Source organism: Gracilinanus agilis, chromosome 2 (genome assembly GCF_016433145.1).
Source record: "Gracilinanus agilis isolate LMUSP501 chromosome 2, AgileGrace, whole genome shotgun sequence".
Taxonomy (NCBI): Eukaryota; Metazoa; Chordata; class Mammalia; order Didelphimorphia; family Didelphidae; genus Gracilinanus; species Gracilinanus agilis.
Window position 1 is genome coordinate 581,237,136 of NC_058131.1, and position 17,566 is coordinate 581,254,701.

The following is a 17,566-nucleotide window of genomic DNA, read 5'->3' on the forward strand; positions in this document are numbered from 1 at the left end:
AAAAAAACTAATTTCTTATAATAAATATGCATGTCCAAGTAAAAATATATATGTCTCATTGTCTACCATCACTTCTCTATAATGAACAGCATGTTTCATCATCTGCACTCTGTAATGAGGAGAGGTCATTATAATGCTCATAGTTCTTATAGCTTTCCATTTTTTTTCCAAATGCTATCCACTGATAAATTCTGAATGCAAATTAAAGTATAATTCTGAAACTTTATTTTTCTTGCTTTTTGCAGCATGGAAATAAATTTTGCATGATTTCACATGTATAATTGATATCATATTGCTTTATTTCTCAATGGGAGGAGGAGGAACTGGAGAGAGGAAAGGAATTTAGAACTCAAACTATTTTTTAAAGAATGCTAAAAATAAATAATCATTTTTAAAAAAAACAATTGTTTTCTCACTGATGTTTTCATATAAACCATCCTCCTAGTTCTGATCATTTCATTTCTTGCTAGTTAATAAAAGTTAGTTAATAAAAATTGTTAAAAGTCCTCAAAAGTGTTCATTTTATAATATTGATGCTATAATATGAATTGTGAATTTACTTCTGTTTCTGCTGGCTTCACTCTGCCTCATTTCATATCTCTCTCCATGTCTTTTTGAAATCATCTATTTCCTCACATCTTATAGCACAATAATATTCTATTCCATTGAGATGCCACAATTTGATCATCCATTTCTCAACTGTTGGACCCTCTCTTAGTTTTCAGTTTTTGCCATCACAAAATGGGCCTCTATAAATATTTTCGTACATAAGAGACTTTTCCTCTTTCTCTGATCTTTTAGGTAGAGACCTACCAGTGTTACAGTTGGGTATGCACTGTTTTGTAACTTTTGCATAATTCCAAATTGCTTTCCAGAATGTACCCATTCACAGTTCCTCCTATCAGTGAGCACATCAGTGCACCTATTTTCCCAAAGCCTCACCGGCATTTGTCACTTTCATTTATTTTTTACATCTTTGCCACTCATGTATGAGACAGAATCTCAGATTTTTTTCTAATTTATGTTTCTTTAATTAGTAATGATTGGAGCCTTTTTTTTTTCATATAGCTCTCAATAGCCTGGGTTTCATCCCTTAAGTACTATCTGTACATGTACTAGGCCATTATCAATCCAGTAATAACTTTTTGCTATCAATTTGAATCAGTTTCTCATGTATCTTAAATGAGGCCTTTGTCAGAGAAACTTGCTGTAAAAGTTTTTTTCAGTTATAATTGTTTCCTTTCTAACCTTAGCTTTCTTAAATTACTTTGAGCACATAACTTTTTAATTCTATGTAATCAAAATTATCCATTTTAGTTTTGTAGAAATAGCTTTTAAGGCAGCTGGGTAGGATAGTGGATAGAGCATCAAGTCTGGAGTCAGGAAGACATGGGTTTAAGCCTGACAGTTCCTAGCTATGGGACCGAGGCAAGCACTTAATTCCAGTTGCCTAGCCCTTGCCACTCTTATGTCTTAAATCTGATAGTAAGGCAAAAGATAAGGGTTGGGTTTTTTTAAGGGGGAAAATAGCATTTAAGAAGACATTTTCTTTTTTAAAAAAATATTTTCTTTTTCCAAATACAGGTAGTAACAATTTTCAATATATGTTTTCTGAATTTACAAGATCAAAATGATCTCCCTTCCTTCCTTCCCTCCCCACTCCCTGAGATGGTAAGCAATTTGATCTGGGTTATATATGTATTATCATTTAAGACATACTTCCGTAGTGGTCATTGTTGTAAAAGAATACTCATATGAAACCAAAACTCCCAAATAAAAATACAAATTAACTAAAGTGAAAAATAGTATGCTTTAATCTTCATTCCAACTCTAATGGTTCTTTCTCTGGAGATGGATAGCATTCTTTGTCATAAGTTTTTCAGTAGCTAAGTCTTTCACAGTTGATCATCCTACAATATTGCTATTACCGTATACAATGTTCTCCTGGTTCTGCTTACTTCACTCTGCATCAGTTCATGTAGGGTTTTTCTAGCTTTTACTGAAACCATCTTGCTCATCATTTCTCACAGCACAATAGTACTCCATCACCATCAAAAAGACATTTTCTTAATTTTTTCTTTATTTCATAGGTTTTCATGACTGATCTTCTTGTAATAAGACTGCCTGTCCTCAGTTAGATAAATTCTCAGCCAGCAGATCCATCCCTTCCCTGTGTCTTTCCAACGTAGTCAAACCTGGCAAAGCTAAACCTTCTCATAGTCTTCAAGAACCCAGAGACAGCTTCACAGCAAAATGGGGCATTGAATTAGGACCTTGTGGAGGCCGCAAAAGAACTGGAGATATAAAGATGAAATGCATTCCCAGCCTTGACCTCCAGGAACTTTGATCTCAGAGAAGGCATACAACATGCTCTAGAGGAAAGAATGCTGAATTTGAAGTCAATAGATGTGGATTCAAATCCTAACTCCGTCACTGTCATTCATGTGATTTGGGGCAAGTAATCTAACCTCTTTGGGTACTAATTTCATTACTTATATAATAAGGAAGAAGGATTAGATGACTTCTAAGTTCTCTTCCAAGTCTCTAACCATAATCCTATGGTCTTTAAAGACACTTCCAGTTTAAAATCTTATGACAATAGGATATGTACAAAGAGAAATGTGATCCAGAACAGAATGTGACGAGTAGAAAGGAGAGTCCCAGAAAGGGCTCTGAAAATGCAGAAAACAGAGAGACTACTTTCAGCTTGGCAGAATCAGAGAGAACTTCCTGGAAAACGTTGAATTAGAGCTGAACCCTGAAAAAAAAAAGGAAAAAGTTGAAAAAGTGTGTTTCCCACCTAGAGGGATGGCCATCATGAATGTATAGGAGTGGACTTCAGAGAACCATCTCAAAGATCACCTAGTAATGCAGTATCATTTGGCTAGTTCAAAGTCCGTGAGAGGAAGTAACATGAAATAAGGTTGGAAAAACAAGCTGGAGCCAAACGGTACAGGGTCATTGACATCAGGCCAAGGAGTATGAATATAGATGGTAGGAAGCCATTAAATATTTCTGAGCAGAGGAGGGACGTATTAAGACCTGGACATTAGGGAGATTATTCTGGAAACTAGGTTACTGCAGCCAGCATGGCATAGTGGACAGAGCACTGAACTTGAGATCAGGAGGACTTGGGTTCAGGGCTCACCTTAGACACTTAGTGTTACCATGAGCAAAGCACTTAATTTCTTTTGGCCTCTGTTTCCTTACTTTGTAAAATGAAAGGGTTGGATTCAACGACCTATAAAGCCCCTTCTAACTCTAAATCTGTATTCCTATGGAGGATAAAATGAAGAGAGAGATTGGAAACAAGATAAATTAGGAGGTCTTTTAATAGTTGAACCCAAGCAAGAATTGTTAGGGATTTGAACATAGGTAGTTGGTAACAGTCTGCGTGAAGAAAAATAGGGGAATGCATGAAAAAAAACTGAAGGTAGTCATGAAAAGACAGGTTTTTTTTGTTCTCTCTTGCTTTTAACCATCCCTTTCTGCTCTGAGTGATTTGAAATGGCCCAGTTGCTATTAGTCTTAAATTGGGAAGTTGATTTATCCACTTCATGACCCAAGATTGGTATCTGATCCTCTTTCATTTCTTGAGGCCAATTCTTTCTATTCAAACCTATATTCTCTGGGCCTTTCTACTTGTTTCTTGTCTTATGGGCCTTCCCTGCTGCTCCCAACTCACTAATAAAGTAAGAACACACACATCCTTAGTCCAGTCGACAATGGACACCTGCTCTACGAGACAGTGTTGTATAATGAGCAGAGTGACGGACTTGAAGCCCATCTTAGTCTTGTCTCAGACATTTACTACCTGGATAATCATGCATGAGTCACTTAAAATCTCCAAACTTCAGGTTTTTCATCCATAGATAAAGATATTCATACTTGTACTGTCTACTTTACAGAGTTACTGAGAAAAAAGCACTTTCTAAATCTTAAAACATTATATAAATACAAGTAATTATTGTTTTCTCTCTCCTTCCTCTTGTCTTATCCACCTCTGAGCCTGGAATCTAGCCTTAAAGGTTACCATCCCTCATCTAGTGGTTATTCCACAACCAGAACTTAGAACTGAAAAAGACAGACAAAACACAACTCTAAGCTCACTCCATGGCCACAGTATAAAAGGCAGAAAGAGGGAACGTAGCCCATCTCCTCACCAGCTTAATTTATGATGTCTGTACCCATTCTGTGAATGAACCTGGAGCTTCATGCTCTCTGGGTACAGAGGGAAAAGAGAGCAGTCTCAGTCTTGTAGTTTTAAACACGCAGCCTGTTATGGCTATGTAGGTAATGGAAAGAAACGAATCACCCATCTAGGATGGGAGCACATAGAGCGTCTTCTTCTAGAAGCCGGTCATTGGCATCCACCACCCGGTGGCCTCCATGTTGGGTGATTTGGGCATAAGGAAAGTGAAATCCCAGTTGTACTTGTTTATAAATCACTTCAAAGTTTATAAAGCACAGCACGATTATTATTGCTGCTGCTACTACTATGGCGACAACTACAACTACTTTCTCCTTTTTACTTTTAGAGGAACCTAAGACTCAAAGAAATAAGATAATTTTCTCACAGTCACACAGCTATACAGTGTCATAATCAGGATATAATATAAAATATGCCTTCCTCTATCCCAATAAAAAGAGGATCTGGAACCATCATTCAGTTCACAACCAGAGCTTTTTGATGACAGAAATAGTGCCTCACCCTTACCCACTCTTCTGCCTTGGAAACAATACCCTGTATTGATTCTAAGATAGAGGGTAAGGGTTGCAAAAACAAAAACCCAGTGACACGGATTTATATAAACTCTTCAAACTTCTTGTCCAAAGTTTTGAGTGCTTTGTCTCATAGGCCAGCGTAGAAGACTTTTGCAGGGTTAAACACAAACCTAGATGCACAGAAACAGCCAACCAAGAGTACCAGATTTGCCAAGTCACCATTAGACCACAATATCCATTCTTTCTCTCCTTTAAGAGTAGCCGGCTCTACAAGTTGCCCTCTGATAGGCAAGCTTATGAAACACCATCAGAGTCCCACCATCTCTAGTCTTTAATGCCCTCACAGACAGCTCTAGCATGGGACAGGCTGATCCTCAGGGACGTTTTCCAAAGCTGCTACCTAGCTAGACAGCCAGCTCAGTGTCCTCGTTTCCTTACACTGGGAAATACAACCCATTTATAGAACTCCCCATAGAGTGTACATTTAGAAAATCAATTCAGCTCTCTAACCACCCACTTCTTACCCCTCCCTGAGATCAAAGACAGAAGGAATGGAAATCCATAGAGAGAAACTCTCTAAGTGTTTGTGCTATGGAGGATTTTACTCTTCTGCAACTAGAGAAAATATTTCCATTGAGTTTGGAAGGGAAGAATTGAGACCAATGGAGGGTGGGGAGCCTCCGCCTGGAGGGATGGCCTCTGAATTGTTGACAATAAAAAGGGAAGTCACTGGGGACCAGCACTGGCAGACTAGAAGGCCACTCATTTGGGATAAATTCAGGGATGCCAGGAATTCTCCAATGCCCCACTAAAACCTTCCTCTCTAGGCTCTCTTTCTCCAGGGTTTAAAATTCTACCTTCATCCATTTATCCTTTTGGCTTAATCCCTTAATTCCTGTTAAAGGCAAATCTCCCAATGGAGAGAGAGAAAATTTAAAGCTAATCTGTTGTTTGCAGTTTCAAAATGAAGGATCTGAGAAGTGACCAGTTTGGTTTGTTGGGGATTTTTTGTTGGGGATGGAGGGGAGTTGGAAAGAGAAAGAAGGCCAGAGTGACTGGACATAAGTGGGGCTGGAAGGAATGGCTAAAGGACTCTTAGGCCCAATTTTGTCTGAAATGGGCCCTGGGAGCAAACAGTCCTATTATTAACACATACACACTGAAGAGGGCAAAGGTGGAAAGCCAAACTAGGGGAGGTACAAACTGAATAAGTAAAGGATAATAAATTTTGTATTGGGCTTTCTGTTTTGTTTTTTGGAGATCTGGCACCGCCATTAGTTTTGAACATGATTTCAAAGGCAGATTTCGTCTCCGGGGTACATTGTCTACTCTTTTCAGACACAACAATATGAGTGCATCCTTTGAATGGGAAAGGAGGCCCGGGTCAGCCTAGATGCCTAAACTCTCTATCAAGTTTGGGTTAAGGACAAGTTGAGTGAATTGCTGATTTCCTGCCTCCGGTCTTGTGTTCCAGGAAAAGAATGTTTTGGCACACGCCCAATCTAGAGGTTTCTGATGATGGGAAGAGGCTTGCCTCAGAGATGTTTATTTTTCTGATTTGTCCCCCAGCTTTTGACTCAACAACCAGCTATTCGGGACTTTTGTTTTGTTTTCGATTTCTGATCCTAAGTAGATTCAGGCTCAATAAGAGCCAAACACACTGGGAACATCCTCAGCATGGGCTGGACTAAGGGTTTGCTGCATGTTCAAAGTCATGTTCAAGGCTGAGTCAAACTAAGCTTTTTCTGTAAGCCTTGAAGGTGGGTGGAGAAAGCAACTGAATCCTTTTTTCCTTCTGGGCAACCCCACTCTCCCTGCTGGAGGAGGGGAAAGGGGTGGGTTGTTTTGTTTTCTCTTCTAAGGAGGATTAATAGCCCCCAAGCCAATAATAAAAATGATGATGGTAAAGAAGATGATGAGGACATGAATGTTAATGCCTCTCTGCCCATCCTTCACTCCATAATCAAATTTATTTTTTTTTTAAATGCAGGTCTGATCAAATCACCCTGCCCCAGCCTAGGACCAATAGAAATTCCTCTGTTTGGCTTTCAAATTCCTTCATAACCTGGCTTCATCCTATCTTTCTAGTCTTCTGACACCTTATAGCCTTCCACAAAGTATTCTGTGATCCAACGACATTCTTCTCCTTGTTTGTCCTCACACCAGACCATCCATTCATCCTCTGACTTTTAAGTGTTTTCACTGACTATCCCACATACCTGAAAAACTCTCCCTCTTCATCTTCCCTTCTCACTTCTCTGGCTTCTTTTAAGGCTTAGCTGAACTTTCACCTTCTATAAGAAGCTCAAACTTTCTTAATCTCGGTGCCTCCCCTTGATATTCCCCCCAACTTATCCTGTACATTTATTAAGCATAAGATAGGATCTGGACTCAGGCACTCTGTCCCACTAGACTACATAGCTGCCTTAAATTCCTGCATGATGACTTCTTGCATGATTTTTAGGTCCAGTCTTACTTGGTTAGAAAGAGGTATTCCTGATAGGGATCTCTTTTAACTATTATTTCTCAGACTAATTTGGCAATGGAACATTCCAGGACTTGTAATATTAAGTAATAATAATTGTAATTAAATGAGGTGCCTGGCATTGTAAAGTTGTCCTCTATTCCACCCGCTCTGTCCTCCTAGGAAAAAGTTAAGAAAAAAAAAACAAAGAATTTAAACCTATTTTCATAGCAAAAAAAAAAAAAAAAACAATTGCTGCATATAAGTATTTTTTATTTATGGATAATTTCATATTTGTGCTTCAAGACAAAAATAGTAACACCAAAATTATCTCACATCCAAGGGACGTTCACAAATGCCGTGGTTGTATAGAACAGCGTTAGGAAAAACTTTTGAATGCTATTCTCCACAGAGAACAAATGAGAGTATGAATGATTCAGTGTAACTCCATCTTCTTTATTTAAAAAAAAAAAAGTCAAAGTAGATCTTCCCAAATATGGTTCAGTGGTTCAATGGTGTTACCGTCATGAATGCACAAAAAAGCTTTTTCCATATAAAATGTTTTTTGTTTGTAGGCTGTGAGGACTTTGCCAAAGAAGGATTCTTGGGACTCACCAGATCCCTGAGAGATGACCTCCAAATATGCATTACAACCTCCTATAGATTATGTTTTCATTCCATATAGTTTAATGTTCTATCTACATGTTAATTAAATTTCTCCCACTATTTTGAATGGCTAGTAAACTCAGATAAACAAACAAGAATTAACCAGTAAATCATATGGGTTTTAAATATCTTAGCCTCAAGTACTATAAACAAAAGTGGGTTCTCATCAATTGTGAGTGGTTGAACAAATTATAATATTCTAATGTCACAGAATAATATTGTTCTGTAAGAAATGAGGAAATGGACAGAGTCAAAGAAGCATGGAAAGACTTGTTTGAAACATTAATGAATTGACCACAACATTATAAGGGTAATTAGATGGTGTAGTGGATGGGGGGAGGGGGAGCAACCTGGAGTCAGGAAAATTCCTCTTCCAGAGTTCTAATCTGGCCTCAGAAACTTACTAGCTGTGTGGCACTGGACAAGTCACTTAATTCTGCTTGCCTCAGTTTCCTCATCTGTAAAGTGAACTGGAGAAAGAGATGGCAAACCATTCTAGTATCTTTTCCCCCATATCTTCAAATGCAATCATGAAGAGTCAGATATGATTGAGCAACTAAATAGCAAGACTGTAAAGGAAGGCAACTTTGAAAGAATTATGAACTCTGATCAATGCAAGAATGATCACGATCACTACTCTATAAGACTGATGATAAAGCATGAGTGCCACATCTTGGCAAAGGGGGATGAACTATTGGTACAGAATAAGTTATATTCACCCATACATACTTATACATATATTATGTAAAATGTAATTATATATAACATCATATAATACATTGTTATGTTATAATAAATAAAATATTGTACATATATATATCATTTTTTCAGATAGCCAAAAAGACATAAATTTATGTTGCTTGACTGTATTTTTTGTAATAAGTCAGAGGGGCTTTTATTTGGGGAGAAGGGAGTGCTGAGTAGTAGAATAAGAGATTGATGATACAAAAAATCTTAAAAAGAAAAGAAAGAACATCAATGAAACATCTTAAAAATACATAGAAGAAAGCAGGAAGAAGTTTGTAAGGGGGCATAGTTAAGAAGGACAAAGTTAACTACTATGTTTCATCTAACATATACTTTTAAAAATAAGCTATGAATGAGAGATTCAAGGCCTCCTATGAAATCCTTTCTGTCTCTGTATATGGAAATGTTCATGTACATTCATTATTGTCAAGGTCCTAATTAAAATCTACTAAAAAAAATAAAAAGTTATGCTTAAAACATTTGATTAGACACAGAAAAGGGCTTTTCTTCAGATGCTCCCATTGAGAAAAGTATATATTCTTCTAAAAGTTGAAGGATTCCATAGAAATATTCCATTCTACATATTTAAAAAGAATTTCTGTTGTCCACGATGAGAAACTGAGATTAAGGGGCATGATCAGGTTTACACTGGACTTCCCCAGAGATTGGTCAGATATTGGCCAGATGGTAGAATGACTAACGGGGACTTTTTATGCTTTTCTATAGCAGGACAACGAGAGTATACAAGGGACCTGCCTCCTCTAGCAATTCTGCCTAGTGACCAAATGCCACGGAATTTTTACCTGCTTGGTGGAAGATATTCAACCCAAGCTAAGGGATTGGATCACTTTTCCCCCCTAAGCCACCCCTCTCCTCCCCAATCCATCTGGATATATTGTGATAGTCTATGTTTTGGTTTCTTGTTCTATAGGGAATGGATGAGGGGGAAAAGAAGGTAACTGTGGTGAAGGAAAGGCCCAAGACACTTGGGAGTTGGGATGGAAGTCGGTGGTAGTTATTAGAACTGTGAGGCTTGAGTGAACAAGTGACTGAGCCTCTGGATAAAATGTGCCTCCCCCAGTAGATTCCACCAATTTCATGGGCCTATCAAAGGCAGCAGTGGTGACACAATGGATAGAGAGACACAATGGGACTAGAAAACCTGAGTTCAAATCCAGCCTCAGCTATTTATTAATTGTATGACCCTAGGCAAGCCATTTAATTGTCTCTCAGTTTCCTCAGCTGTTCACAGGATTGTTGCAAGTATCAAAAAAGATATGTGTAAAAGAGATCGGCAAAGTACCTGACACATAGTAGGTTCTTCATAAATGCCTATTTCCTTCCTTTCCTTCCCCTCTCACAAAATGGAAAATATTGGGAAATATTTTCTTAAACCAAATAGTTTTGAAATAGACCACCCTGGAAAATTTTAGACATGGAACAACCGTTTCACAGAGAAAGCTTTGGCCACTACTCAGAAATGGAATCATGATTTCAGCTGAGGAGTCTGGACCCCTAGTCAATCCCTCTTACCCCTCTGGTACATTCCCAAAGAAGGTGATTGAATACAAGCACGAAAAATGCCCAAGGGGTCATCCTAGCCATGGTAGCAGCCATTAATTTCAATATTCTACTGGAACTAGAGATTATTATAATGGAGATCATTTAAATTCCCCTCGCAGAGAACTATGCCCTCATTCCTAACAGACTCATTCTTCCTAGTGTGTTGCATGACACAGAATCATTACATTCTTCTAGCTTTTCCAAAACAACTACTGAGTTGTTATTCAAGTCCATTTGAAAGAGTGTATGCCAAAGCAAATGCTGAGATTTTTACTAGCGTTTTCTGACTAAAGCAACAAGACTCCTGCCTTTTTACAGATTTGCTCCGAATTATACTCTGATTTTTATATTTAGTAGAAAAAAAAAAACATTTTTGGTTGTCTCTGTTTATATTTTAACTGTAGTAAGTGCTATCCTCACAATTTCAGAAGGAAGGAAGGCAGGAAGGAAGGCAGGAAGGAAGGCAGGAAGGAAGGCAGGAAGGAAGGAAGGAAGGAAGGAAGGAAGGAAGGAAGGAAGGAAGGAAGGAAGGAAGGAAGGAAGGGAAGAACAGAGGAAGGGAGGGATGGAGGGAGGAAGGAAGAGAGGAAGGGAGGAAGGGAGGAAGGGAGGGAAGAGCTCAGAATGTTGAACCTCTGATGAACCTATGGGATATGAGCAAGGTATATACAGGATGAGCAGACATGGATGGTTCAAAATCTGTATCATTAAAGGGAATTCTTTTTTTTTTAACCCTTAGCTTCTGTTTTGGAGTCAATACTGTGTATTGGCTCCAAGGCAGAAGAGTGGTAAGGGCTAGGTAATGGGGGGTTAAGTGACTTGCCCAGGGTCACACAGCTGGGAAGTGTCTGAGGTCAGATTTGAACCTAGGACTTCCCATCTCTAGGCCTGGCTCTCCATCCACTGAGCTACCCAGCTGCCCCCTATTAAAGGGAATTCTTATATCNCAGGAAGGAAGGAAGGAAGGAAGGAAGGAAGGAAGGAAGGAAGGAAGGAAGGAAGGAAGGAAGGAAGGAAGGGAAGAACAGAGGAAGGGAGGGATGGAGGGAGGAAGGAAGAGAGGAAGGGAGGAAGGGAGGAAGGGAGGGAAGAGCTCAGAATGTTGAACCTCTGATGAACCTATGGGATATGAGCAAGGTATATACAGGATGAGCAGACATGGATGGTTCAAAATCTGTATCATTAAAGGGAATTCTTTTTTTTTTAACCCTTAGCTTCTGTTTTGGAGTCAATACTGTGTATTGGCTCCAAGGCAGAAGAGTGGTAAGGGCTAGGTAATGGGGGGTTAAGTGACTTGCCCAGGGTCACACAGCTGGGAAGTGTCTGAGGTCAGATTTGAACCTAGGACTTCCCATCTCTAGGCCTGGCTCTCCATCCACTGAGCTACCCAGCTGCCCCCTATTAAAGGGAATTCTTATATCAATGAGACAAAAGATTCATTGAAAGATTTGAATGTGGCATCCTAGGATCATATCATATAGTAACGTAGCATTTTTTTAAAGACTCTTGCCTTCTGTTAGTATTAATTCTAAGAGAAGAGTAGCAAAGGGCAGGCAATCAGGGTTCAGTGACTTGCTCAGGGTCACATAGCTAGGAAGCAACTAAGCTCATATTTGATAATGTTGCATTTCTGAATTGGAAGGGACTTTAGATAAAATCTAAATTAATCCTTGTGTATTACAGAGGAAGAAATTGAAACCCAGAGACAATTAGTGACTTACTTGAGGTCATACAATCTATTAATGCAAGTGACAGGACGAAAACTTAAGTCTCTTGCCTCCCAATTCAGTAATCATTCCATTATAAAGGATATATATATATATATACATACATATATACATATATATAAAATTCATTTTATAATATGGAATTAGGTCTTAATCAATGATACATGTAAAACCCAGTGGAGTTGTGTGTTGGCTAAGAGGGTTAGGGGGTTTGGGGGAAAGGGAAAGAAGATGAAACATGTAACGATGGGAAAATATTCAAAATAAATAAAAATATAAAAAAATAAAATAAAATTCATTTTAAACATCTTATGGTGTGGACATTGTAAATATAGTAATCTCTTGGCCATCTTGAACAGCCAGGAAATGATAGATTCTGGGTGGTTGAATTTCAACAAATGCCACATATGACTTCCTCATTTTTAAAGGATAAGACAACACTAAAAACTCAATTCACTTGAACCATCCCTTAATAATTCAAAAAGAACTTCTGTAGTTCACCTTCTTAAATCCTTGGAATATTAATTACAACCATTAATTAATACTGTAGAGAAGGAGTGTTGTAGAATAGATAGAAAGCTGGTCCTGTAGCTTTCAAAATCTATGTGCAAATCTCACCTCTGGCACATACTGGCTGTGTGATACTGAGCAAGTAAATAAACTACTCCATGTTCTAGGAAATTCTCTAAACCTGTAAGTGGCAGAAAAAGGGCTGACATGCTCTGGTAGAAGTTTCCTCCTACAAAAATGACATCGCAGGGGGCAGCTGGGTAGCTCAGTGGAGTGAGAGTCAGGCCTAGAGACAGGAGGTCCTGGGTTCAAACCCGGCCTCAGCCACTTCCCAGCTGTGTGACCCTGGGCAAGTCACTTGACCCCCATTGCCCACCCTTACCAATCTTCCACCTATGAGACAATACACCGAAGTACAAGGGTTTAAAAAAAAAATGACATCGCAGATTTAAGCCTTATTTCTAATTATCATTGTACTACAGATTTGCAGAAGTGCTGGTGAATAGAGTCTCCAATGATGCAAGGCCAGATAATCCAATATTATCATCGTTATTTATCTACATTCAGTTTGCATTGCTATGTCTGCTTTATGCTTCTAGGCAGAGTATTTGGGACTAATACCTTAACAGAGTCTTTGAAATATTTAGAAAAGCATTGTTTTGTCCAACACAAGGAGAAAAATTGAATGTTAACAGGACCTCATAAGAAGGAGCAAGGCCAAAAGGGAGAACAAAGGAGAGAAAAATATCCCCAGGTATTGGATGCTCTCAATTCAAAGGCAAAATTTCACTGAGTAGCCAAAGAATTGTATCAGGCAACAATTTCTTGGATTGTCCCAGAACCTAACTCAAGAACTTGACTATATTTTGGCATGTGATTTTATAAGGTTAACTACATTTGCAGATTTGATCTTATAGCATGATTATAAGAGGAAGTTATAGGAAGGGTTAGCAGAATGAAGAATGGAGAAGGAGGGGCAGCTGGGTAGCTCAGTGGATTGAGAGCCAGGTCTAGGGATGGGAGGTTCTGGGTTCAAATGTGTCCTCAGACCCTTCCTAGTTGTGTGGCTCTGGGCAAGTCACTTAACCCCCATTGCCTAGCCCTTACCATTCTTCTGCCTTGGAACCAATGCACATGTAATGTAGAAGAGGAATTCTGGGTGAGGCTTGACCCTGTATTTTGCAGGAATTCCATCCTGCCCTCTTCTACATTACACACAGTATTGATTCTAAGACACTAAGAAAGGATTATAAAAAAGGGGGGAAAAAGAAAGAATGGAGGGGAAAAGGGGAAGCGGAGAGGGCAAGACATCACATAAGAGTGGAGAAACATAGACTCTGAAAAATGTCTGTGAAAGAGCTTCTGGAGAGACCAACAAATGAGTGAAGGGAATAATCAGAGCAGGACAGGGAACAGCCTATCGCAATCTGCCATCTGGTAGCTTCCCGTTTTAACAAGTTATTCTTTCTAACTAGGTGACAAGCAATGCTATTTCTATGCTGCTGAAACATTGCAAGAGTTGTCAAAGCCCTCCACATTCACTGCTTCAGGGCAAAGCTCTATTCATCTTGTTTAACTTATAGCTCTGTTGTATAGGATTAAAAGCTGAAGACAAAATAATGGCACCTAAAGGGCTACAAACGTGTTATGTGTCATCAAGCCATCTTCACTGTGAAAGCCTAAAAATCTTCCTTGATCATTTCCTTGTTTCCCCAGTACTGTAGGCTAATGAAGAGTTCTGGAGAAGGGAACCATGGTAAGAGCTCCTTAGCTCCCCAGTGCATTTGCTATGATTTTTTTTTTTAATAATCAACTTCAGATTTTGCTCCTTGGGACTCCCCATAGAGCTCCAGATCTAGCCTTCTTATTCTCAGGGGAACTTATGTTCCCCTGTATCGGGCTTCTGACATCTGTTTTCAACCCAAAGCCTTCTCCAACATTCTACATTCTATTCTGAGACCAAACTTACCTAGGAATTGCCAAATTTCGCCTCTTGTCCTGTCTCCCGTAGGTTATACTTTGACCTATTCCTACCTGCTGTGAAGTGAGCCTTATGGACCTCAGAAGACTACTTAACATCATACCCTGCCACAAGGTTAGACATCAAATGAGAATCTCGAGTTGACCTCTCTTACTCACTGGACTTCTCTCCTCTTTATCATCTGTCTGGATTCATTCCTTCATGGTTACCATCCTTACATCCTGCCATGTTATCTCTACCCCAATGATTCTGAACCTCTGGCTCTCAATGAATAAATCCTGTTTCTTATTCCCCACTGCCCTCTCCTTTAATTCCATCCTCTTCAGCCCTACCTCCAAACAAAATTCCACTCCAAATCTCTCCATCTTTCCATTGTGCTCTTTAGAATGTTTGTTGTATAATTAACAAATTTGTTTTCATCTTCTACCTTTTCCTTTTCCCTTCCTTCTGTCTTCTTTCATTCCCTGAGATCTGGCTTCCTCCTGATGATATTGTATTCATAGCTCATAGCTACCCTTTGCAATATCAGTCACATCTTCAATCATAACCCCAATTCATTCATTATAGTGGGGAGGTATAATACTCCTTCACCCCATTGTTTTATCACTATCATGCAATAATTTCTCTTCCTTTAAGATATATTAAATCCATGTTTTCCATCAAATCAAGCTTCTGGCAGGTGTTGTCAACAGACCCCTCAGATACTTTTCTTCCTTATTTAATTAGTTCAGTGCCTGGCTCATGATCCTTTTTTTCTCCCCAATCCCTGTATCATACAACTCAGCTACACACAAAAATGGTCATACTCTGGATCTTGCCATCATCCGTAAGTATTTCACATCCAAATTCATTAAAACTGAAATCTTTTTATCTAATCATAATCTTTTGTCATTTTACCTTTCTTCTACTTTATGATTCCTATACCTGTTGTTTGTCCCCATTGTGACCTGTCTACACTTCAATTATTTCCCAAGCCATTCCTGTACTGGCACTCTCCTCCATTCCCCATCTCGACTCCTTGTTGAACCATTTCAATTCTATACTGTCTTCTATATTTAAATTCATTTCCCCCATCAATGATCATAACTGGCCAAGCCTTAACTTTGGCTTACTCCTACCATCTGCTGCCTCCATTCCTATTTACTTGCTACCAAAAAGAGCTAAAAAAAATTATAAAATATGGTTGAATGGGTCCACTACATATTTATGGCAAGGTAACCATTTTATACCTTCTTAACTGGTTCACTATCTCACTAATCATAATAACTTTTCCATACCTCTTTAGCTCTCCTCAGACTTCCCAAGGGACTTCTTCCCTCACCTTCTCAACTGAGAACCTTTGCTCCTATTTTACTTTTTTTTTTAATTAGGCCATTCACTGAGAACTTCTTATCCCTTATTCTTCATTTTGTATCACTCAAATGTCTTCTATTGGGTTCTTATACATTGTTATAACATAGTAAGAAGTGACCTTTCTTCTTGCCAAGGCTAATGCTTCTACATGTAACTTTGATCTCATTCATTCCATGCCTTCTTAAGCAAATTGCTCCTTTTTTCATTGTTGCTTTCTCATTAATCTTCAATCTCTCCCTAACCACTGGCTGTTTCCTTACTGCCTAAAACAGATGCAAGGCTCCCCGATCTTAAAAAAGAAGCTTAATTTGATTCATCCATCCTTAATATGTTTTATGTTTCTGTCTCCTTATATTGATAAACTTATTTAAGAAAATCAGCTCAAATCAATGCATCCACCTCCTTTCCTTTCACTCTCTTTTAAATTCTCTGTATTCTGATTTTCAACTTCATCATCAATGAAAATGACTCTTTTCAAAGTTACCAATGACCTCAATTAGTAAATGGTCAAAGGATATGAACTGGTAGTTCTCAGATAAAGAAATTAAAAGTATAAGTACATGAAAAAGTGCTCCAAATCACTACTGATTAGAGAAATGCACATTAAAACAACTCTGAGACACCATCTTACGTCTATTAGATTGGTTAATGGGACCAAAAAGGGAAAACATAAATGTTGGAGAGGATGTGACGTCTTACTTGCCAAATCTAATGACCTTTTTCTCAATCAAAATCTTTTTTGAATCCTCTGCACCTTCTGACACTGCTGATCACCCTCTTTTCCTTGAAATTCGCTTGTCTCTACGTTTTCAGGACAGTGTTTTCTCCTAGTTCTCCTTCTCAGTCTCATTTGCCAGATCTTCATCAGGGCACATCCATTTACTACAGATGTTCTCCAAAGCTCTATCCTGGAAATCTCTTATATTCTCTCTATATATAATATCACTTGGACATCTCACCAGGTTTCAATAATTCAATTATCATCTCTATGCAGAGATCTATTTATCTAGACCTAATCTCTCTCCTAATCTCCAAACTCCCATTTACAACTCCTTATTGGTATTTATGCCAACTTGGTCATCCTATAGACATCTTAAACTCATTATGTCCAAAACTGAACTCATTATCTTTTCTCCCAAACCCTTTCTTCTCCCTAATTTCCCTATTACAATTGAAGGAGCCATACCTTACCAGTCACCCAGGCTTGCTCCATAGGTTTTATTCTTGACTCTTCACTCTCTTCCCCCATTTTTGAACCTTTTGCCAAGACCTGTTAATTCTACCTTCATAACACTACCATCACTGTGGTGTGGACCTCATCACCTGACTCTTAGACCACTGAACAAGCCTTCTTGGGAGTTTCCTTCCCTCAAGTCTTCCCCTACTCATTTACTATGTATTATCCTTAAAGCACAGGTCTGTCTGCCCGTGTCACATACATCACCACTATAATCACCCCCATGTGAGAAATTCTCCCAGATCAAATATAAAATCCTGTTTGATTTTTAAATGCCATCAGAAACTGACTTTTCCAACCTTCCTAGTCTTCTTTTTTTTTTTTTTAAACCCTTGTACTTTGATGTATTGTCTCATAGGTGGAAGATTAGTAAGGGTGGGCAATGGGGGTCAAGTGACTTGCCCAGGGTCATACAGCTGGGAAGTGGCTGAGGCCGGGTTTGAACCTAGGACCCCCTGTCTCTAGGCCTGACTCTCACTCCACTGAGCTACCCAGCTGCCCCCTCTTCCTAGTCTTCTTAAATCTCATTCTCCTACATTTTTCTTATTCAATGACACTGGCCTTATTTCTATTATTCTTCTCAAAAGATACTC